The sequence below is a fragment of the Aulostomus chinensis genome, chromosome 20, assembly GCF_037954235.1.
Source record: "Aulostomus chinensis isolate RoL2024-O1b breed Wild chromosome 20, RoL_Achi_v1.0, whole genome shotgun sequence".
NCBI classification, from domain to species: Eukaryota; Metazoa; Chordata; class Actinopteri; order Syngnathiformes; family Aulostomidae; genus Aulostomus; species Aulostomus chinensis.
The window spans coordinates 5,376,310-5,397,641 of NC_141339.1; the positions used below are offsets into that span (position 1 = coordinate 5,376,310).

Below are 21,332 nucleotides of genomic sequence, written 5' to 3' on the forward strand. Positions count from 1 at the left end.
CAGTGGCCTCGGCAGGGAAGCCTGTGCTCACCGCTTCAGAGAAAGTGACTATGTTTCGTATTTGGAGTTATACGTATGCGATCAAGGCATTGGGGACGCAGCGTATGGTGATTCTAAACATATAGGCTAATCCGTGAGGGTAGACAAGGACCTGCTTTGACCTGTTTCCATAGTGTAGTGGTCATCACGTTCGCTTTACACGCGCAAGGTCCCCAGTTCGAACCTGGGTGGAAACAGCAGAGTTTTACTTGTTCGCGCCAAGAGAAGGAAAAAGCTTCAAATTGTTCAATTCTCACGGAACAAGCACACAAGCCCTTTTAACAGTATGCAAAGACGAGGACACGTGCTGTAGATTCGCAATGACAGGATATGGAAGTGTCAGTCGCAGCGCCCATCTTGGGTTCGTGTCACTTTTGACCAAGTAGCAGCTGGCAGAAAACTGCCTACTCCCCGTCGGGGAATCAAACCCCGGTCTTCCGCGTGACAGGCGGAGATACTGTCCACTATACTAACGAGGAGCACTGTTTGTCATGTGGTCCAGCGCTGCTCGCCACAGCTGAAAAAGCAAGTGGCACGCCGACTTCGTGGAGGCTTGACCAAGAAAAGGCCTTAAAAGTCACCCACATGGACATTCACTTACCTTTTGCAGTTTCCATAGTGTAGTGGTCATCACGTTTGCCTAACACGCAAAAGGTCCCCGGTTCGAAACCGGGTGGAAACATCTTCCGTCCCTCACATTTGCACAAAGTCATTGGTCAAATCAGACTTTGACTCCCTAACCAAATGCCCAGAAACTGTTAAAGAGATATTGAGGTCTGGCAAATAAATGGATGATTGACTAACAATGGAGCAAGGCAAGTCGCCAGCCCATAAGCACAGAGCTCATTCTGAGTGCTGTTTCAGAATTGCGCTTGAAATGAAAGCGCAGATCCATTTTTTCAGGGTACCATTTTAGTTACTTCTATGTTTCATAGTCTCAGCCTGTCCTGCCAAGATTGTAATCTCACGTGAAAAAAAGCCTCATGGACGAGATTCATGTATAAGTGGCGGATGTCATCCGGTGACTGGAGCAGAGACATACACGAGTGAGCGTGACGTCCCATGACATGGTTAAAAGGGAAGAGAAATGGGCAGGAGGAGGTGGCAGGACAGATGAATGCGAAGGTGGAAGGTGGATAAAGACAGAGCAGAACACTCCGGCCTGTAAGCCTGCCCCGTGACGCGTAATCGCAAGGAGTCAACCCCACACCAAAAAAGTGGTTCTAACCCTGGGGCAAAACAAGAGAGTCCAACCAGTCTCGGGGAGTGTTGTTTGGTTGCTGACGCTGTGCGGGAAGGCAACCCCCCTTAAGCAAGTCTGTGTCGTCCCATGGGAAGAGAACCAGCCCAGGGACATGGAAGGTCCAGCAACATCCCTCTTCTGAGAGAGGCTACTCATGTTTCTGCATGACTGTTCATCAGGCCTTGCTGAGTCCTGCTTTGCCTGGACATTGCCCCTTGACCACTTGTCCTTCGGTTGCCCTGAAAGGGGCTGTAGCCCGAAGACAATCCAGTTCCTCGGTTCAAAAGAACATGCAACAACCTCCACCACTTTAATATCCTCCATGGAATTTGGGACCCTCTGACCGCTCAAGTGACAAGTTCTATCAGTGGCCTCGGCAGGGAAGCCTGTGCTCACCGCTTCAGAGAAAGTGACTATGTTTCGTATTTGGAGTTGTAGGTATGCGATCAAGGCATTGGGGACGCAGCGTATGGTGATTCTAAACATATAGGCTAATCCGTGAGGGTAGACAAGGACCTGCTTTGACCTGTTTCCATAGTGTAGTGGTCATCACGTTCGCTTTACACGCGCAAGGTCCCCAGTTTGAACCTGGGTGGAAACAGCAGCGTTTTACTTGTTCGCGCCAAGAAAAGGACAAAGATCCAAATTTTCAAGTCTCGCGGACCAAGCACACAAGCCATTTTAACAGTAGCAAAGACGAGGACACGTGCTGTAGATTCGTAATGAAAGGATACGTAAGTGTCAGTGGCAGCGCCCGTCTTGGGTTCGTGTCACTTTTGACCAAGTAGCAGGTGGCAGAAAACTGCCTACTCCCCGTCGGGGAATCGAACCCCGGTCTTGCGCGTGACAGGCGGAGATACTGTCCACTATACTAACGAGGAGCACTTTCTGTCATGTGGTCCAGCGCTCCTCCCCACAGCTGAAAAAGCAAGTGTCACGCCGACTTCGTGAAGGCTTGACCAAGAAAAGGCCTTACAAATCACCCACGTGGACATTCACTTACTTTTTGCAGTTTCCATAGTGTAGTGGTCATCACGTTTGCCTCACACGCAAAAGGTCCCCGGTTCGAAACCGGGAGGAAACATCTTCCGTCCCTCACATTTGCACAAAGTCATTGGTCAAATCAGACTTTGACTCCCTAACCAAATGCCCAGAAACTGTGAAAGAGATATTGAGGTCTGGCAAATAAATGGATGATTGACTAACAATGGAGCAAGGCAAGTCGCCAGCCCATAAGCACAGAGCTCATTCTGAGTGCTGTCTCAAAATTGCGCTTGAAATGAAAGTGCAGGTTCATTTTTTTAGGGTCCCATTTTAGTTACTTCTATGTTTCATAGTCTCAGCCTGTCCTGCCAAGATTGTAATCTCACGTGAAAAAAAGCCTCATGGACGAGATTCATGTATAAGTGGCGGATGTCATCCGGTGACTGGAGCAGAAACATACACGAGTGAGCGTGACGTCCCATGACATGGTTAAAAGGGAAGAGAAATGGGCAGGAGGAGGTGGCAGGACAGATGAATGCGAAGGTGGAAGGTGGATAAAGACAGAGCAGAACACTCCGGCCCGTAAGCCTGCCCCGTGACGCGTAATCGCAAGGAGTCAACCCCCCACCAAAAAAGTGGTTCTAACCCTGGGGCAAAACAAGAGAGTCCAACCAGTCTCGGGGAGTGTTGTTTGGTTGCTGACGCTGTGCGGGAAGGCAACCCCCCTTAAGCAAGTCTGTGTCGTCCCATGGGAAGAGAACCAGCCCAGGGACATGGAAGGTCCAGCAACATCCCTCTTCTGAGAGAGGCTACTCATGTTTCTGCATGACTGTTCATCAGGCCTTGCTGAGTCCTGCTTTGCCTGGACATTGCCCCTTGACCACTTGTCCTTCGGTTGCCCTGAAAGGGTCTGTAGCCCGAAGACAATCCAGTTCCTCGGTTCAAAAGAACATGAAACAACCTCCACCGCTTTAATATCCTCCATGGAATTTGGGACCCTCTGACCGCTCAAGTGACAAGTTCTATCAGTGGCCTCGGCAGGGAAGCTTGTGCTCACCGATTCAGAGAAAGTGACTATGTTTCGTATTTGGAGTTGAAGGTATGCGATCAAGGCATTGGGGACGCAGCGTATGGTGATTCTAAACATATAGGCTAATCCGTGAGGGTAGACAAGGACCAGCTTTGACCTGTTTCCATAGAGTATTGGTCATCACGTTCGCTTTACACGCGCAAGGTCCCCAGTTCGAACCTGGGTGGAAACAGCAGAGTTTTACTTGTTCGCGCCAAGAGAAGGAAAAAGCTTAAAATTGTTCAAGTCTCACGGAACAAGCACACAAGCCCTTTTAACAGTACGCAAAGATGAGGACACGTGCTGTAGATTCGCAATGACAGGATATGGAAGTGTCAGTCGCAGCGCCCATCTTGGGTTCGTGTCACTTTTGACCAAGTAGCAGCTGGCAGAAAACTGCCTACTCCCCTTCGGGGAATCGAAACCCGGTCTTCCGCTTGACAGGCGGAGATACTGTCCACTATACTAACGAGGAGCACTGTTTGTCACGTGGTCCAGCGCTGCTCGCCTCAGCTGAAAAAGCAAGTGGCACGCCGACTTCGTGGAGGCTTGACCAAGAAAAGGCCTTAAAAGTCACCCACATGGACATTCGATTACCTTTTGCAGTTTCCATAGTGTAGTGGTCATCACGTTTGCCTAACATGCAAAAGGTCCCCGGTTCGAAACTGGGTGGAAACATCTTCCGTCCCTCACATTTGCACAAAGTCATTGGTCAAATCAGACTTTGACTCCCTCAACCAAATGCCCAGAAACTGTTAAGGAGATATTGAGGTCTGGCAAATAAATGGTTGATTGACCAACAATGGAGAGAGGCAAGTCGCCAGCACAGAGCTCATTCTGACTGCTGTCTCAAAATTGCGCTTGAAATGAAAGTGCAGGTTCATTTTTTTAGGGTCCCATTTTAGTTACTTCTATGTTTCATAGTCTCAGCCTGTCCTGCCAAGATTGTAATCTCACGTGAAAAAAAGCCTCATGGACGAGATTCATGTATAAGTGGCGGATGTCATCCGGTGATTGGAGCAGAGACATACACGAGTGAGCGTGACGTCCCATGACATGGTTAAAAGGGAAGAGAAATGGGCAGGAGGAGGTGGCAGGACAGATGAATGCGAAGGTGGAAGGTGGATAAAGACAGAGCAGAACACTCCGGCCCGTAAGCCTGCCCTGTGACGCGTAATCGCAAGGAGTCAACCCCACACCAAAAAAGTGGTTCTCGCCCTGGGGCAAAAAAAGAGAATCCAACCACTCTCGCGGAGTGTTGTTTGGTTGCTGACGCTGTGCGGGAAGGCAACCCCCCAAAGCAAGTCTGTGTCGTCCCATGGGGAGAACCAGACCAGAGACATGGAAAGTGTAGCAACATCCCTCTTCTGAGAGAGGCTACTCATGTTTCTGCATGACTGTCCATCAGGCCTTGCTGAGTCCTGCTTTGCCTGGACATTGCCCCTTGACCACTTTTCCTTCGGTTGCCCTGAAAGGGGCTGTAGCCCGAAGACAATCCAGCTCCTAGGTTCAAAAGAACATGAAACAACCTCCACCACTTTAATATCCTCCATGGAATTTGGGACCCTCTGACCGCTCAAGTGACAAGTTCTATCAGTGGCCTCACCGCTTCAGAGAAAGTGACTATGTTTCGTATTTGGAGTTATACGTATGCGATCAAGGCATTGGGGACGCAGCGTATGGTGATTCTAAACATATAGGCAAATCCGAGAGGGTAGACAAGGACCTGCTTTGACCTGTTTCCATAGTGTAGTGGTCATCACGTTCGCTTTACACGCGCAAGGTCCCCAGTTCGAACCTGGGTGGAAACATCAGAGTTTTACTTGTTCGCGCCAAGAGAAGGAAAAAGCTTCAAATTGTTCAAGTCTCACGGAACAAGCACACAAGCCCTTTTAACAGTATGCAAAGACGAGGACACGTGCTGTAGATTCGCAATGACAGGATATGGAAGTGTCAGTCGCAGCGCCCATCTTGGGTTCGTGTCACTTTTGACCAAGTAGCAGCTGGCAGAAAACTGCCTACTCCCCATCGGGGAATCGAACCCCGGTCTTCCGCGTGACAGGCGGAGATACTGTCCACTATACTAACGAGGAGCACTGTTTGTCACGTGGTCCAGCGCTGCTCGCCACAGCTGAAAAAGCAAGTGTCACGCCGACTTCGTGGAGGCTTGACCAAGAAAAGGCCTTAAAAGTCACCCACATGGACATTCGATTACCTTTTGCAGTTTCCATAGTGTAGTGGTCATCACGTTTGCCTCACACGCAAAAGGTCCCCGGTTCGAAACCGGGTGGAAACATCTTCCGTCCCTCACATTTGCACAAAGTCATTGGTCAAATCAGACTTTGACTCCCTCAACCAAATGCCCAGAAACTGTTAAAGAGATATTGAGGTCTGGTAAATAAATGGTTTATTGACCAACAATGGAGCAAGGCAAGTCGCCAGCACAGAGCTCATTCTGACTGCTGTCTCAAAATTGCGCTTGAAATGAAAGTGCAGGTTCATTTGTTTAGGGTCCCATTTTAGTTACTTCTATGTTTCATAGTCTCAGCCTGTCCTGCCAAGATTGTAATCTCACGTGAAAAAAAGCCTCATGGACGAGATTCATGTATAAGTGGCGGATGTCATCCGGTGACTGGAGCAGAGACATACACGAGTGAGCGTGACGTCCCATGACATGGTTAAAAGGGAAGAGAAATGGGCAGGAGGAGGTGGCAGGACAGATGAATGCGAAGGTGGAAGGTGGATAAAGACAGAGCAGAACACTCCGGCCCGTAAGCCTGCCCTGTGACGCGTAATCGCAAGGAATCAACCCCACACCAAAAAAGTGGTTCTCGCCCTGGCGCAACAAAAGAGAATCCAACCACTCTCGCGGAGTGTTGTTTGGTTGCTGACGCTGTGCGGGAAGGCAACCCCCCAAAGCAAGTCTGTGTCGTCCCATGGGGAGAACCAGCCCAGGGACATGGAAAGTGTAGCAACATCCCTCTTCTGAGAGAGGCTACTCATGTTTCTGCATGACTGTCCATCAGGCCTTGCTGAGTCCTGCTTTGCCTGGACATTGCCCCTTGACCACTTTTCCTTCGGTTGCCCTAAAAGGGGCTGTAGCCCGAAGACAATCCAGCTCCTAGGTTCAAAAGAACATGAAACAACCTCCACCACTTTAATATCCTCCATGGAATTTGGGACCCTCTGACCGCTCAAGTGACAAGTTCTATCAGTGGCCTCGGCAGGGAAGCCTGTGCTCACCGCTTCAGAGAAAGTGACTATGTTTCGTATTTGGAGTTGTACGTATGCGATCAAGGCATTGGGGACGCAGCGTATGGTGATTCTAAACATATAGGCTAATCCGTGAGGGTAGACAAGGACCTGCTTTGACCTGTTTCCATAGTGTAGTGGTCATCACGTTCGCTTTACACGCGCAAGGTCCCAAGTTCGAACCTGGGTGGAAACAGCAGAGTTTTACTTGTTCGCGCCATGAAAAGGACAAAGATCCAAATCGTTCAAGTCTCGCGGACCAAGCACACAAGCCATTTTAACAGTATGCAAAGACGAGGACACGTGCTGTAGATTCGCAATGAAAGGATACGTAAGTGTCAGTCGCAGCGCCCGTCTTGGGTTCGTGTCACTTTTGACCAAGTAGCAGCTGGCAAAAAACTGCCTACTCCCCGTCGGGGAATCGAACCCCGGTCTTCCGCGTGACAGGCGGAGATACTGTCCACTATACTAACGAGGAGCACTGCTTGTCATGTGGTCCAGCGCTCCTCCCCACAGCTGAAAAAGCAAGTGTCACGCCGACTTCGTGAAGGCTTGACCAAGAAAAGGCCTTACAAATCACCCACGTGGACATTCATTTACCTTTTGCAGTTTCCATAGTGTAGTGGTCATCACGTTTGCCTCACACGCAAAAGGTCCCCGGTTCGAAACCGGGTGGAAACATCTTCCGTCCCTCACATTTGCACAAAGTCATTGGTCAAATCAGACTTTGACTCCCTCAACCAAATGCCCAGAAACTGTTAAAGAGATATTGAGGTCTGGTAAATAAATGGTTTATTGACCAACAATGGAGCAAGGCAAGTCGCCAGCAAAGAGCTCATTCTGACTGCTGTCTCAAAATTGCGCTTGAAATGAAAGGGCAGGTTCATTTTTTTAGGGTCCCATTTTAGTTACTTCTATGTTTCATAGTCTCAGCCTGTCCTGCCAAGATTGTAATCTCACGTGAAAAAAAGCCTCATGGACGAGATTCATGTATAAGTGGCGGATGTCATCCGGTGACTGGAGCAGAGACATACACGAGTGAGCGTGACGTCCCATGACATGGTTAAAAGGGAAGAGAAATGGGCAGGAGGAGGTGGCAGGACAGATGAATGCGAAGGTGGAAGGTGGATAAAGACAGAGCAGAACACTCCGGCCCGTAAGCCTGCCCTGTGACGCGTAATCGCAAGGAGTCAACCCCACACCAAAAAAGTGGTTCTCGCCCTGGGGCAAAAAAAGAGAATCCAACCACTCTCGCGGAGTGTTGTTTGGTTGCTGACGCTGTGCGGGAAGGCAACCCCCCAAAGCAAGTCTGTGTCGTCCCATGGGAAGAGAACCAGCCCAGGGACATGGAAGGTTCAGCAACATCCCTCTTCTGAGAGAGGCTACTCATGTTTCTGCATGACTGTTCATCAGGCCTTGCTGAGTCCTGCTTTGCCTGGACATTGCCCCTTGACCACTTGTCCTTCGGTTGCCCTGAAAGGGTCTGTAGCCCGAAGACAATCCAGTTCCTCGGTTCAAAAGAACATGAAACAACCTCCACCGCTTTAATATCCTCCATGGAATTTGGGACCCTCTGACCGCTCAAGTGACAAGTTCTATCAGTGGCCTCGGCAGGGAAGCCTGTGCTCACCGATTCAGTGAAAGTGACTATGTTTCGTATTTGGAGTTGTAGGTATGCGATCAAGGCATTGGGGACGCAGCGTATGGTGATTCTAAACATATAGGCTAATCCGTGAGGGTAGACAAGGACCAGCTTTGACCTGTTTCCATAGAGTATTGGTCATCACGTTCGCTTTACACGCGCAAGGTCCCCAGTTCGAACCTGGGTGGAAACAGCAGAGTTTTACTTGTTCGCGCCAAGAGAAGGAAAAAGCTTCAAATAGTTCAAGTCTCACGGAACAAGCACACAAGCCATTTTAACAGTATGCAAAGACGAGGACACGTGCTGTAGATTCGCAATGACAGGATATGGGAAGTGTCAGTCGCAGGGTGTCACTTTTGACCAAGTAGCAGGTGGCAGAAAACTGCCTACTCCCCATCGGGGAATCGAACCCCGGTCTTCCACGTGACAGGCGGAGATACTGTCCACTATACTAACGAGGAGCACTGTCTGTCATGTGGTCCAGCGCTCCTCCCCACAGCTGAAAAAGCAAGTGTCACGCCGACTTCGTGAAGGCTTGACCAAGAAAAGGCCATACGAATCACCCACGTGGACATTCACTTACCTTTTGCAGTTTCCATAGTGTAGTGGTCATCACGTTTGCCTAACACGCAAAAGGTCCCCCGTTCGAAACCGGGTGGAAACATCTTCCGTCCCTCACATTTGCACAAAGTCATTGGTCAAATCAGACTTTGACTCCCTAACCAAATGCCCAGAAACTGATAAAGAGATATTGAGGTCTGGCAAATAAATGGATGATTGACTAACAATGGAGCAAGGCAAGTCGCCAGCCCATAAGCACAGAGCTCATTCTGAGTGCTGTTTCAGAATTGCGCTTGAAATGAAAGCGCAGATCCATTTTTTTAGGGTCCCATTTTAGTTACTTCTATGTTTCATAGTCTCAGCCTGTCCTGCCAAGATTGTAATCTCACGTGAAAAAAAGCCTCATGGACGAGATTCATGTATAAGTGGCGGATGTCATCCGGTGACTGGAGCAGAGACATACACGAGTGAGCGTGACGTCCCATGACATGGTTAAAAGGGAAGAGAAATGGGCAGGAGGAGGTGGCAGGACAGATGAATGCGAAGGTGGAAGGTGGATAAAGACAGAGCAGAAAACTCCGGCCCGTAAGCCTGCCCCGTGACGCGTAATCGCAAGGAGTCAACCCCCCACCAAAAAAGTGGTTCTAACCCTGGGGTAAAACAAGAGAGTCCAACCAGTCTCGGGGAGTGTTGTTTGGTTGCTGACGCTGTGCGGGAAGGCAACCCCCCTTAAGCAAGTCTGTGTCGTCCCATGGGAAGAGAACCAGCCCAGGGACATGGAAGGTCCAGCAACATCCCTCTTCTGAGAGAGGCTACTCATGTTTCTGCATGACTGTTCATCAGGCCTTGCTGAGTCCTGCTTTGCCTGGACATTGCCCCTTGACCACTTGTCCTTCGGTTCCCCTGAAAGGGTCTGTAACCCGAAGAAAATCCAGTTCCTCGGTTGAAAAGAACATGAAACAACCTCCACCGCTTTAATATCCTCCATGGAATTTGGGACCCTCTGACCGCTCAAGTGACAAGTTCTATCAGTGGCCTCGGCAGGGAAGCCTGTGCTCACCGATTCAGAGAAAGTGACTATGTTTCGTATTTGGAGTTGAAGGTATGCGATCAAGGCATTGGGGACGAAGCGTATGGTGATTCTAAACATATAGGCTAATCCGTGAGGGTAGACAAGGACCAGCTTTGACCTGTTTCCATAGAGTATTGGTCATCACGTTCGCTTTACACGCGCAAGGTCCCCAGTTCGAACCTGGGTGGAAACAGCAGAGTTTTACTTGTTCGCGCCAAGAGAAGGAAAAAGCTTCAAATTGTTCAAGTCTCACGGAACAAGCACACAAGCCCTTTTAACAGTATGCAAAGACGAGGACACGTGCTGTAGATTCGCAATGACAGGATATGGAAGTGTCAGTCGCAGCGCCCATCTTGGGTTCGTGTCACTTTTGACCAAGTAGCAGCTGGCAGAAAACTGCCTACTCCCCGTCGGGGAATCTAACCCCGGTCTTCCGCGTGACAGGCGGAGATACTGTCCACTATACTAACGAGGAGCACTGTTTGTCACGTGGTCCAGCGCTGCTCGCCTCAGCTGAAAAAGCAAGTGGCACGCCGACTTCGTGGAGGCTTGACCAAGAAAAGGCCTTAAAAGTCACCCACATGGACATTCGATTACCTTTTGCAGTTTCCATAGTGTAGTGGTCATCACATTTGCCTAACACGCAAAAGGTCCCCGGTTCGAAACCGGGTGGAAACATCTTCCGTCCCTCACATTTGCACAAAGTCATTGGTCAAATCAGACTTTGACTCCCAAACCAAATGCCCAGAAACTGTTAAGGAGATATTGAGGTCTGGCAAATAAATGGTTGATTGACCAACAATAGAGAGTGGCAAGTCGCCAGCACAGAGCTCATTCTGACTGCTGTCTCAAAATTGCGCTTGAAATGAAAGTGCAGGTTCATTTTTTTAGGGTCCCATTTTAGTTACTTCTATGTTTCATAGTCTCAGCCTGTCCTGCCAAGATTGTAATCTCACGTGAAAAAAAGCCTCATGGACGAGATTCATGTATAAGTGGCGGATGTCATCCGGTGACTGGAGCAGAGACATACACGAGTGAGCGTGACGTCCCATGACATGGTTAAAAGGGAAGAGAAATGGGCAGGAGGAGGTGGCAGGACAGATGAATGCGAAGGTGGAAGGTGGATAAAGACAGAGCAGAACACTCCGGCCCGTAAGCCTGCCCTGTGACGCGTAATCGCAAGGAGTCAACCCCACACCAAAAAAGTGGTTCTCGCCCTGGGGCAAAAAAAGAGAATCCAACCACTCTCGCGGAGTGTTGTTTGGTTGCTGACGCTGTGCGGGAAGGCAACCCCCCAAAGCAAGTCTGTGTCGTCCCATGGGGAGAACCAGCCCAGGGACATGGAAAGTGTAGCAACATCCCTCTTCTGAGAGAGGCTACTCATGTTTCTGCATGACTGTCCATCAGGCCTTGCTGAGTCCTGCTTTGCCTGGACATTGCCCCTTGACCACTTTTCCTTCGGTTGCCCTGAAAGGGGCTGTAGCCCGAAGACAATCCAGCTCCTAGGTTCAAAAGAACATGAAACAACCTCCACCACTTTAATATCCTCCATGGAATTTGGGACCCTCTGACCGCTCAAGTGACAAGTTCTATCAGTGGCCTCGGCAGGGAAGCCTGTGCTCACCGCTTCAGAGAAAGTGACTATGTTTCGTATTTGGAGTTGTACGTATGCGATCAAGGCATTGGGGACGCAGCGTATGGTGATTCTAAACATATAGGCTAATCCGTGAGGGTAGACAAGGACCTGCTTTGACCTGTTTCCATAGTGTAGTGGTCATCACGTTCGCTTTACACGCGCAAGGTCCCCAGTTCGAACCTGGGTGGAAACAGCAGAGTTTTACTTGTTCGCGCCAAGAAAAGGACAAAGATCCAAATCGTTCAAGTCTCGCGGACCAAGCACACAAGCCATTTTAACAGTATGCAAAGACGAGGACACGTGCTGTAGATTCGCAATGAAAGGATACGTAAGTGTCAGTCGCAGCGCCCGTCTTGGGTTCGTGTCACTTTTGACCAAGTAGCAGGTGGCAGAAAACTGCCTACTCCCCGTCGGGGAATCGAACCCTGGTCTTGCGCGTGACAGGCGGAGATACTGTCCACTATACTAACGAGGAGCACTGCCTGTCATGTGGTCCAGCGCTCCTCCCCACAGCTGAAAAAGCAAGTGTCACGCCGACTTCGTGAAGGCTTGACCAAGAAAAGGCCTTGCAAATCACCCACGTGGACATTCACTTACCTTTTGCAGTTTCCATAGTGTAGTGGTCATCACGTTTGCCTCACACGCAAAAGGTCCCCGGTTCGAAACCGGGTGGAAACATCTTCCGTCCCTCACATTTGCACAAAGTCATTGGTCAAATCAGACTTTGACTCCCTCAACCAAATGCCCAGAAACTGTTAAGGAGATATTGAGGTCTGGCAAATAAATGGTTGATTGACCAACAATGGAGAGAGGCAAGTCGCCAGCACAGAGCTCATTCTGACTGCTGTCTCAAAATTGCGCTTGAAATTAAAGTGCAGGTTCAATTTTTTAGGGTCCCATTTTAGTTACTTCTATGTTTCATAGTCTCAGCCTGTCCTGCCAAGATTGTAATCTCACGTGAAAAAAAGCCTCATGGACGAGATTCATGTATAAGTGGCGGATGTCATCCGGTGACTGGAGCAGAGACATACACGAGTGAGCGTGACGTCCCATGACATGGTTAAAAGGGAAGAGAAATGGGCAGGAGGAGGTGGCAGGACAGATGAATGCGAAGGTGGAAGGTGGATAAAGACAGAGCAGAACACTCCGGCCCGTAAGCCTGCCCTGTGACGCGTAATCGCAAGGAATCAACCCCACACCAAAAAAGTGGTTCTCGCCCTGGGGCAAAAAAAGAGAATCCAACCACTCTCGCGGAGTGTTGTTTGGTTGCTGACGCTGTGCGGGAAGGCAACCCCCCAAAGCAAGTCTGTGTCGTCCCATGGGGAGAACCAGCCCAGGGACATGGAAAGTGTAGCAACATCCCTCTTCTGAGAGAGGCTACTCATGTTTCTGCATGACTGTCCATCAGGCCTTGCTGAGTCCTGCTTTGCCTGGACATTGCCCCTTGACCACTTTTCCTTCGGTTGCCCTGAAAGGGGCTGTAGCCCGAAGACAATCCAGCTCCTAGGTTCAAAAGAACATGAAACAACCTCCACCACTTTAATATCCTCCATGGAATTTGGGACCCTCTGACCGCGTAAGTGACAAGTTCTATCAGTGGCCTCGGCAGGGAAGCCTGTGCTCACCGCTTCAGAGAAAGTGACTATGTTTCGTATTTGGAGTTGTAGGTATGCGATCAAGGCATTGGGGACGCAGCGTATGGTGATTCTAAACATATAGGCTAATCCGTGAGGGTAGACAAGGACCTGCTTTGACCTGTTTCCATAGTGTAGTGGTCATCACGTTCGCTTTACACGCGCAAGGTCCCCAGTTCGAACCTGGGTGGAAACAGCAGAGTTTTACTTGTTCGCGCCAAGAAAAGGACAAAGATCCAAATCGTTCAAGTCTCGCGGACCAAGCACACAAGCCATTTTAACAGTATGCAAAGACGAGGACACGTGCTGTAGATTCGTAATGAAAGGATACGTAAGTGTCAGTGGCAGCGCCCGTCTTGGGTTCGTGTCACTTTTGACCAAGTAGCAGGTGGCAGAAAACTGCCTACTCCCTGTCGGGGAATCGAACCCCGGTCTTGCGCGTGACAGGCGGAGATACTGTCCACTATACTAACGAGGAGCACTGCCTGTCATGTGGTCCAGCGCTCCTCGCCACAGCTGAAAAAGCAAGTGTCACGCCGACTTCGTGAAGGCTTGACCAAGAAAAGGCCTTACAAATCACCCACGTGGACATTCACTTACCTTTTGCAGTTTCCATAGTGTAGTGGTCATCACGTTTGCCTCACACGCAAAAGGTCCCCGGTTCGAAACTGGGTGGAAACATCTTCCGTCCCTCACATTTGCACAAAGTCATTGGTCAAATCAGACTTTGACTCCCTCAACCAAATGCCCAGAAACTGTTAAAGAGATATTGAGGTCTGGTAAATCAATGGTTTATTGACTAACAATGGAGCAAGGCAAGTCGCCAGCACAGAGCTCATTCTGACTGCTGTCTCAAAATTGCGCTTGAAATGAAAGTGCAGGTTCATTTTTTTAGGGTCCCATTTTAGTTACTTCTATGTTTCATAGTCTCAGCCTGTCCTGCCAAGATTGTAATCTCACGTGAAAGAAAGCCTCATGGACGAGATTCATGTATAAGTGGCGGATGTCATCCGGTGACTGGAGCAGAGACATACACGAGTGAGCGTGACGTCCCATGACATGGTTAAAAGGGAAGAGAAATGGGCAGGAGGAGGTGGCAGGACAGATGAATGCGAAGGTGGAAGGTGGATAAAGACAGAGCAGAACACTCCGGCCCGTAAGCCTGCCCCGTGACGCGTAATCGCAAGGAGTCAACCCCACACCAAAAAAGTGGTTCTAACCCTGGGGCAAAACAAGAGAGTCCAACCAGTCTCGGGGAGTGTTGTTTGGTTCCTGACGCTGTGCGGGAAGGCAACCCCCCTTAAGCAAGTCTGTGTCGTCCCATGGGAAGAGAACCAGCCCAGGGACATGGAAGGTCCAGCAACATCCCTCTTCTGAGAGAGGCTACTCATGTTTCTGCATGACTGTTCATCAGGCCTTGCTGAGTCCTGCTTTGCCTGGACATTGCCCCTTGACCACTTGTCCTTCGGTTGCCCTGAAAGGGTCTGTAGCCCGAAGACAATCCAGTTCCTCGGTTCAAAAGAACATGAAACAACCTCCACCGCTTTAATATCCTCCATGGAATTTGGGACCCTCTGACCGCTCAAGTGACAAGTTCTATCAGTGGCCTCGGCAGGGAAGCCTGTGCTCACCGATTCAGTGAAAGTGACTATGTTTCGTATTTGGAGTTGTAGGTATGCGATCAAGGCATTGGGGACGCAGCGTATGGTGATTCTAAACATATAGGCTAATCCGTGAGGGTAGACAAGGACCAGCTTTGACCTGTTTCCATAGAGTAGTGGTCATCACGTTCGCTTTACACGCGCAAGGTCCCCAGTTTGAACCTGCGTGGAAACAGCAGAGTTTTACTTGTTCGCGCCAAGAGAAGGAAAAAGCTTCAAATAGTTCAAGTCTCACGGAACAAGCACACAAGCCATTTTAACAGTATGCAAAGACGAGGACACGTGCTGTAGATTCGCAATGACAGGATATGGGAAGTGTCAGTCGCAGGGTGTCACTTTTGACCAAGTAGCAGGTGGCAGAAAACTGCCTACTCCCCGTCGGGGAATCGAACCCCGGTCTTCCACGTGACAGGCGGAGATAGTGTCCACTATACTAACGAGGAGCACTGTCTGTCATGTGGTCCAGCGCTCCTCCCCACAGCTGAAAAAGCAAGTGTCACGCCGACTTCGTGAAGGCTTGACCAAGAAAAGGCCATACGAATCACCCACGTGGACATTCGATTACCTTTTGCAGTTTCCATAGTGTAGTGGTCATCACGTTTGCCTAACATGCAAAAGGTCCCCGGTTCGAAACCGGGTGGAAACATCTTCCGTCCCTCACATTTGCACAAAGTCATTGGTCAAATCAGACTTTGACTCCCTCAACCAAATGCCCAGAAACTGTTAAGGAGATATTGAGGTCTGGCAAATAAATGGTTGATTGACCAACAATGGAGAGAGGCAAGTCGCCAGCACAGAGCTCATTCTGACTGCTGTCTCAAAATTGCGCTTGAAATGAAAGTGCAGGTTCATTTTTTTAGGGTCCCATTTTAGTTACTTCTATGTTTCATAGTCTCAGCCCGTCCTGCCAAGATTGTAATCTCACGTGAAAAAAAGCCTCATGGACGAGATTCATGTATAAGTGGCGGATGTCATCCGGTGACTGGAGCAGAGACATGCACGAGTGAGCGTGACGTCCCATGACATGGTTAAAAGGGAAGAGAAATGGGCAGGAGGAGGTGGCAGGACAGATGAATGCGAAGGTGGAAGGTGGATAAAGACAGAGCAGAACACTCCGGCCCGTAAGCCTGCCCTGTGACGCGTAATCGCAAGGAGTCAACCCCACACCAAAAAAGTGGTTCTCGCCCTGGGGCAAAAAAAGAGAATCCAACCACTCTCGCGGAGTGTTGTTTGGTTGCTGACGCTGTGCGGGAAGGCAACCCCCCAAAGCAAGTCTGTGTCGTCCCATGGGGAGAACCAGCCCAGGGACATGGAAAGTGTAGCAACATCCCTCTTCTGAGAGAGGCTACTCATGTTTCTGCATGACTGTCCATCAGGCCTTGCTGAGTCCTGCTTTGCCTGGACATTGCCCCTTGACCACTTTTCCTTCGGTTGCCCTGAAAGGGGCTGTAGCCCGAAGACAATCCAGCTCCTAGGTTCAAAAGAACATGAAACAACCTCCACCACTTTAATATCCTCCATGGAATTTGGGACCCTCTGACCGCTCAAGTGACAAGTTCTATCAGTGGCCTCACCGCTTCAGAGAAAGTGACTATGTTTCGTATTTGGAGTTATACGTATGCGATCAAGGCATTGGGGACGCAGCGTATGGTGATTCTAAACATATAGGCTAATCCGTGAGGTTAGACAAGGACCTGCTTTGACCTGTTTCCATAGTGTAGTGGTCATCACGTTCGCTTTACACGCGCAAGGTCCCCAGTTCGAACCTGGGTGGAAACAGCAGAGTTTTACTTGTTCGCGCCAAGAGAAGGAAAAAGCTTCAAATTGTTCAAGTCTCACGGAACAAGCACACAAGCCCTTTTAACAGTATGCAAAGACGAGGACACGTGCTGTAGATGCGCAATGAAAGGATATGGAAGTGTCAGTCGCAGCGCCCATCTTGGGTTCGTGTCACTTTTGACCAAGTAGCAGCTGGCAGAAAACTGCCTACTCCCCGTCGGGGAATCGAACCCCGGTCTTCCGCGTGACAGGCGGAGATACTGTCCACTATACTAACGAGGAGCACTGTTTGTCACGTGGTCCAGCGCTGCTCGCCACAGCTGAAAAAGCAAGTGGCACGCCGACTTCGTGGAGGCTTGACCAAGAAAAGGCCTTAAAAGTCACCCACATGGACATTCGATTACCTTTTGCAGTTTCCATAGTGTAGTGGTCATCACGTTTGCCTCACACGCAAAAGGTCCCCGGTTCGAAACCGGGTGGAAACATATTCCGTCCCTCACATTTGCACAAAGTCATTGGTCAAATCAGACTTTGACTCCCTCAACCAAATGCCCAGAAACTGTTAAAGAGATATTGAGGTCTGGTAAATAAATGGTTTATTGACCAACAATGGAGCAAGGCAAGTCGCCAGCACAGAGCTCATTCTGACTGCTGTCTCAAAATTGCGCTTGAAATGAAAGTGCAGGTTCATTTTTTTAGGGTCCCATTTTAGTTACTTCTATGTTTCATAGTCTCAGCCTGTCCTGCCAAGATTGTAATCTCACGTGAAAGAAAGCCTCATGGACGAGATTCATGTATAAGTGGCGGATGTCATCCGGTGACTGGAGCAGAGACATACACGAGTGAGCGTGACGTCCCATGACATGGTTAAAAGGGAAGAGAAATGGGCAGGAGGAGGTGGCAGGACAGATGAATGCGAAGGTGGAAGGTGGATAAAGACAGAGCAGAACACTCCGGCCCGTAAGCCTGCCCCGTGACGCGTAATCGCAAGGAGTCAACCCCACACCAAAAAAGTGGTTCTAACCCTGGGGCAAAACAAGAGAGTCCAACCAGTCTCGGGGAGTGTTGTTTGGTTGCTGACGCTGTGCGGGAAGGCAACCCCCCTTAAGCAAGTCTGTGTCGTCCCATGGGAAGATAACCAGCCCAGGGACATGGAAGGTCCAGCAACATCCCTCTTCTGAGAGAGGCTACTCATTTTCTGCATGACTGTTCATCAGGCCTTGCTGAGTCCTGCTTTGCCTGGACATTGCCCCGTGACCACTTGTCCTTCGGTTGCCCTGAAAGGGACTGTAGCCCGAAGACAATCCAGTTCCTCGGTTCAAAAGAACATGAAACAACCTCCACCACTTTAATATCCTCCATGGAATTTGGGACCCTCTGACCGCTCAAGTGACAAGTTCTTTCAGTGGCCTCGGCAGGGAAGCCTGTGCTCACCGCTTCAGAGAAAGTGACTATGTTTCGTATTTGGAGTTGTACGTATGCGATCAAGGCATTGGGGACGCAGCGTATGGTGATTCTAAACATATAGGCTAATCCGTGAGGGTAGACAAGGACCAGCTTTGACCTGTTTCCATAGTGTAGTGGTCATCACGTTCGCTTTACACGCGCAAGGTCCCCAGTTTGAACCTGGGTGGAAACAGCAGCGTTTTACTTGTTCGCGCCAAGAAAAGGACAAAGATCCAAATTTTCAAGTCTCGCGGACCAAGCACAAAAGCCATTTTAACAGTATGCAAAGACGAGGACACGTGCTGTAGATTCGTAATGAAAGGATACGTAAGTGGCAGTGGCAGCGCCCGTCTTGTGTTCGTGTCACTTTTGACCAAGTAGCAGGTGGCAGAAAACTGCCTACTCCCCGTCGGGGAATCGAACCCCGGTCTTGCGCGTGACAGGCGGAGATACTGTCCACTATACTAACGAGGAGCACGGTCTGTCATGTGGTCCAGCGCTCCTCCCCACAGCTGAAAAAGCAAGTGTCACGCCGACTTCGTGAAGGCTTGACCAAGAAAAGGCCTTACAAATCACCCACGTGGACATTCACTTACCTTTTGCAGTTTCCATAGTGTAGTGGTCATCACGTTTGCCTCACACGCAAAAGGTCCCCGGTTCGAAACCGGGAGGAAACATATTCCGTCCCTCACATTTGCACAAAGTCATTGGTCAAATCAGACTTTGACTCCCTAACCAAATGCCCAGAAACTGTAAAAGAGATATTGAGGTCTGGCAAATAAATGGATGATTGACTAACAATGGAGCAAGGCAAGTCGCCAGCCCATAAGCACAGAGCTCATTCTGAGTGCTGTTTCAGAACTGCGCTTGAAATGAAAGCGCAGATCCATTTTTTTAGGGTCCCATTTTAGTTACTTCTATGTTTCATAGTCTCAGCCTGTCCTGCCAAGATTGTAATCTCACGTGAAAAAAAGCCTCATGGACGAGATTCATGTATAAGTGGCAGATGTCATCCGGTGACTGGAGCAGAGACATACACGAGTGAGCGTGACGTCCCATGACATGGTTAAAAGGGAAGAGAAATGGGCAGGAGGAGGTGGCAGGACAGATGAATGCGAAGGTGGAAGGTGGATAAAGACAGAGCAGAACACTCCGGCCCGTAAGCCTGCCCCGTGACGCGTAATCGCAAGGAGTCAACCCCCCACCAAAAAAGTGGTTCTAACCCTGGGGCAAAACAAGAGAGTCCAACCAGTCTCGGGGAGTGTTGTTTGGTTGCTGACGCTGTGCGGGAAGGCAACCCCCCTTAAGCAAGTCTGTGTCGTCCCATGGGAAGAGAACCAGCCCAGGGACATGGAAGGTCCAGCAACATCCCTCTTCTGAGAGAGGCTACTCATGTTTCTGCATGACTGTTCATCAGGCCTTGCTGAGTCCTGCTTTGCCTGGACATTGCCCCTTGACCACTTGTCCTTCGGTTGCCCTGAAAGGGTCTGTAGCCCGAAGACAATCCAGTTCCTCGGTTCAAAAGAACATGAAACAACCTCCACCGCTTTAATATCCTCCATGGAATTTGGGACCCTCTGACCGCTCAAGTGACAAGTTCTATCAGTGGCCTCGGCAGGGAAGCCTGTGCTCACCGATTCAGAGAAAGTGACTATGTTTCGTATTTGGAGTTGAAGGTATGCGATCAAGGCATTGGGGACGAAGCGTATGGTGATTCTAAACATATAGGCTAATCCGTGAGGGTAGACAAGGACCAGCTTTGACCTGTTTCCATAGAGTATTGGTCATCACGTTCGCTTTACACGCGCAAGGTCCCCAGTTCGAACCTGGGTGGAAACAGCAGAGTTTTACTTGTTCGCGCCAAGAAAAGGACAAAGATCCAAATTGTTCAAGTATCACGGAACAAGCACACAAGCCCTTTTAACAGTATGCAAAGACGAGGACACGTGCTGTAGATTCGCAATGACAGGATATGGAAGTGTCAGTCGCAGCGCCCATCTTGGGTTCGTGTCACTTTTGACCAAGTAGCAGCTGGCAGAAAACTGCCTACTCCCCGTCGGGGAATCGAACCCCGGTCTTCCGCGTGACAGGCGGAGATACTGTCCACTATACTAACGAGGAGCACTGTTTGTCACGTGGTCCAGCGCTGCTCGCCTCAGCTGAAAAAGCAAGTGGCACGCCGACTTCGTGGAGGCTTGACCAAGAAAAGGCCTTAAAAGTCACCCACATGGACATTCGATTACCTTTTGCAGTTTCCATAGTGTAGTGGTCATCACGTTTGCCTCACACGCAAAAGGTCCCCGGTTCGAAACCGGGTGGAAACATCTTCCGTCCCTCACATTTGCACAAAGTCATTGGTCAAATCAGACTTTGACTCCCTCAACCAAATGCCCAGAAACTGTTAAGGAGATATTGAGGTCTGGCAAATAAATGGTTGATTGACCAACAATGGAGAGAGGCAAGTCGCCAGCACAGAGCTCATTCTGACTGCTCTCTCAAAATTGCGCTTGAAATGAAAGTGCAGGTTCATTTTTTTAGGGTCCCATTTTAGTTACTTCTATGTTTCATAGTCTCAGCCTGTCCTGCCAAGATTGTAATCTCACGTGAAAAAAAGCCTCATGGACGAGATTCATGTATAAGTGGCGGATGTCATCCGGTGACTGGAGCAGAGACATACACGAGTGAGCGTGACGTCCCATGACATGGTTAAAAGGGAAGAGAAATGGGCAGGAGGAGGTGGCAGGACAGATGAATGCGAAGGTGGAAGGTGGATAAAGACAGAGCAGAACACTCCGGCCCGTAAGCCTGCCCTGTGACGCGTAATCGCAAGGAATCAACCCCACACCAAAAAAGTGGTTCTCGCCCTGGGGCAAAAAAAGAGAATCCAACCACTCTCGCGGAGTGTTGTTTGGTTGCTGACGCTGTGCGGGAAGGCAACCCCCCAAAGCAAGTCTGTGTCGTCCCATGGGGAGAACCAGCCCAGGGACATGGAAAGTGTAGCAACATCCCTCTTCTGAGAGAGGCTACTCATGTTTCTGCATGACTGTCCATCAGGCCTTGCTGAGTCCTGCTTTGCCTGGACATTGCCCCTTGACCACTTTTCCTTCGGTTGCCCTGAAAGGGGCTGTAGCCCGAAGACAATCCAGCTCCTAGGTTCAAAAGAACATGAAACAACCTCCACCACTTTAATATCCTCCATGGAATTTGGGACCCTCTGACCGCTCAAGTGACAAGTTCTATCAGTGGCCTCGGCAGGGAAGCCTGTGCTCACCGCTTCAGAGAAAGTGACTATGTTTCGTATTTGGAGTTGTACG

The 21,332-nt window shown here is 49.7% G+C and overlaps 28 non-coding genes across 28 annotated transcripts; 21 read left to right on the forward strand and 7 right to left on the reverse strand.

Moving 5' to 3' along the window:
- Nucleotides 1–163: 163 nt before the first annotated feature.
- Nucleotides 164–236, forward strand: trnav-uac (transfer RNA valine (anticodon UAC)). Its single transcript has one exon. It is a non-coding gene; the product is annotated as a tRNA-Val (tRNA).
- A 210-nt stretch (nt 237–446) lies between these two features.
- trnad-guc (transfer RNA aspartic acid (anticodon GUC)) lies at nt 447–518 on the reverse strand. The gene has a single exon. It is a non-coding gene; the product is annotated as a tRNA-Asp (tRNA).
- A 130-nt stretch (nt 519–648) lies between these two features.
- Nucleotides 649–721, forward strand: trnav-aac (transfer RNA valine (anticodon AAC)). The gene has a single exon. It is a non-coding gene; the product is annotated as a tRNA-Val (tRNA).
- A 1,089-nt stretch (nt 722–1,810) lies between these two features.
- Nucleotides 1,811–1,883, forward strand: trnav-uac (transfer RNA valine (anticodon UAC)). The gene has a single exon. It is a non-coding gene; the product is annotated as a tRNA-Val (tRNA).
- A 410-nt stretch (nt 1,884–2,293) lies between these two features.
- Nucleotides 2,294–2,366, forward strand: trnav-cac (transfer RNA valine (anticodon CAC)). The gene has a single exon. It is a non-coding gene; the product is annotated as a tRNA-Val (tRNA).
- A 1,574-nt stretch (nt 2,367–3,940) lies between these two features.
- On the forward strand, nt 3,941–4,013 carry trnav-aac (transfer RNA valine (anticodon AAC)). The gene has a single exon. It is a non-coding gene; the product is annotated as a tRNA-Val (tRNA).
- Nucleotides 4,014–5,073: 1,060 nt separating this feature from the next.
- trnav-uac (transfer RNA valine (anticodon UAC)) lies at nt 5,074–5,146 on the forward strand. The gene has a single exon. It is a non-coding gene; the product is annotated as a tRNA-Val (tRNA).
- Nucleotides 5,147–5,356: 210 nt separating this feature from the next.
- Nucleotides 5,357–5,428, reverse strand: trnad-guc (transfer RNA aspartic acid (anticodon GUC)). Its single transcript has one exon. It is a non-coding gene; the product is annotated as a tRNA-Asp (tRNA).
- Nucleotides 5,429–5,558: 130 nt separating this feature from the next.
- On the forward strand, nt 5,559–5,631 carry trnav-cac (transfer RNA valine (anticodon CAC)). Its single transcript has one exon. It is a non-coding gene; the product is annotated as a tRNA-Val (tRNA).
- A 1,079-nt stretch (nt 5,632–6,710) lies between these two features.
- On the forward strand, nt 6,711–6,783 carry trnav-uac (transfer RNA valine (anticodon UAC)). The gene has a single exon. It is a non-coding gene; the product is annotated as a tRNA-Val (tRNA).
- Nucleotides 6,784–6,993: 210 nt separating this feature from the next.
- Nucleotides 6,994–7,065, reverse strand: trnad-guc (transfer RNA aspartic acid (anticodon GUC)). Its single transcript has one exon. It is a non-coding gene; the product is annotated as a tRNA-Asp (tRNA).
- Nucleotides 7,066–7,195: 130 nt separating this feature from the next.
- Nucleotides 7,196–7,268, forward strand: trnav-cac (transfer RNA valine (anticodon CAC)). The gene has a single exon. It is a non-coding gene; the product is annotated as a tRNA-Val (tRNA).
- Nucleotides 7,269–8,618: 1,350 nt separating this feature from the next.
- On the reverse strand, nt 8,619–8,690 carry trnad-guc (transfer RNA aspartic acid (anticodon GUC)). Its single transcript has one exon. It is a non-coding gene; the product is annotated as a tRNA-Asp (tRNA).
- A 130-nt stretch (nt 8,691–8,820) lies between these two features.
- trnav-aac (transfer RNA valine (anticodon AAC)) lies at nt 8,821–8,893 on the forward strand. Its single transcript has one exon. It is a non-coding gene; the product is annotated as a tRNA-Val (tRNA).
- A 1,372-nt stretch (nt 8,894–10,265) lies between these two features.
- On the reverse strand, nt 10,266–10,337 carry trnad-guc (transfer RNA aspartic acid (anticodon GUC)). Its single transcript has one exon. It is a non-coding gene; the product is annotated as a tRNA-Asp (tRNA).
- Nucleotides 10,338–10,467: 130 nt separating this feature from the next.
- On the forward strand, nt 10,468–10,540 carry trnav-aac (transfer RNA valine (anticodon AAC)). The gene has a single exon. It is a non-coding gene; the product is annotated as a tRNA-Val (tRNA).
- Nucleotides 10,541–11,618: 1,078 nt separating this feature from the next.
- Nucleotides 11,619–11,691, forward strand: trnav-uac (transfer RNA valine (anticodon UAC)). Its single transcript has one exon. It is a non-coding gene; the product is annotated as a tRNA-Val (tRNA).
- A 412-nt stretch (nt 11,692–12,103) lies between these two features.
- On the forward strand, nt 12,104–12,176 carry trnav-cac (transfer RNA valine (anticodon CAC)). Its single transcript has one exon. It is a non-coding gene; the product is annotated as a tRNA-Val (tRNA).
- A 1,079-nt stretch (nt 12,177–13,255) lies between these two features.
- trnav-uac (transfer RNA valine (anticodon UAC)) lies at nt 13,256–13,328 on the forward strand. Its single transcript has one exon. It is a non-coding gene; the product is annotated as a tRNA-Val (tRNA).
- A 412-nt stretch (nt 13,329–13,740) lies between these two features.
- Nucleotides 13,741–13,813, forward strand: trnav-cac (transfer RNA valine (anticodon CAC)). Its single transcript has one exon. It is a non-coding gene; the product is annotated as a tRNA-Val (tRNA).
- Nucleotides 13,814–15,366: 1,553 nt separating this feature from the next.
- On the forward strand, nt 15,367–15,439 carry trnav-aac (transfer RNA valine (anticodon AAC)). Its single transcript has one exon. It is a non-coding gene; the product is annotated as a tRNA-Val (tRNA).
- Nucleotides 15,440–16,499: 1,060 nt separating this feature from the next.
- On the forward strand, nt 16,500–16,572 carry trnav-uac (transfer RNA valine (anticodon UAC)). Its single transcript has one exon. It is a non-coding gene; the product is annotated as a tRNA-Val (tRNA).
- Nucleotides 16,573–16,782: 210 nt separating this feature from the next.
- Nucleotides 16,783–16,854, reverse strand: trnad-guc (transfer RNA aspartic acid (anticodon GUC)). The gene has a single exon. It is a non-coding gene; the product is annotated as a tRNA-Asp (tRNA).
- A 130-nt stretch (nt 16,855–16,984) lies between these two features.
- Nucleotides 16,985–17,057, forward strand: trnav-cac (transfer RNA valine (anticodon CAC)). Its single transcript has one exon. It is a non-coding gene; the product is annotated as a tRNA-Val (tRNA).
- Nucleotides 17,058–18,138: 1,081 nt separating this feature from the next.
- On the forward strand, nt 18,139–18,211 carry trnav-uac (transfer RNA valine (anticodon UAC)). Its single transcript has one exon. It is a non-coding gene; the product is annotated as a tRNA-Val (tRNA).
- Nucleotides 18,212–18,622: 411 nt separating this feature from the next.
- trnav-cac (transfer RNA valine (anticodon CAC)) lies at nt 18,623–18,695 on the forward strand. The gene has a single exon. It is a non-coding gene; the product is annotated as a tRNA-Val (tRNA).
- Nucleotides 18,696–20,067: 1,372 nt separating this feature from the next.
- On the reverse strand, nt 20,068–20,139 carry trnad-guc (transfer RNA aspartic acid (anticodon GUC)). The gene has a single exon. It is a non-coding gene; the product is annotated as a tRNA-Asp (tRNA).
- A 130-nt stretch (nt 20,140–20,269) lies between these two features.
- Nucleotides 20,270–20,342, forward strand: trnav-cac (transfer RNA valine (anticodon CAC)). Its single transcript has one exon. It is a non-coding gene; the product is annotated as a tRNA-Val (tRNA).
- Nucleotides 20,343–21,332: the final 990 nt, after the last annotated feature.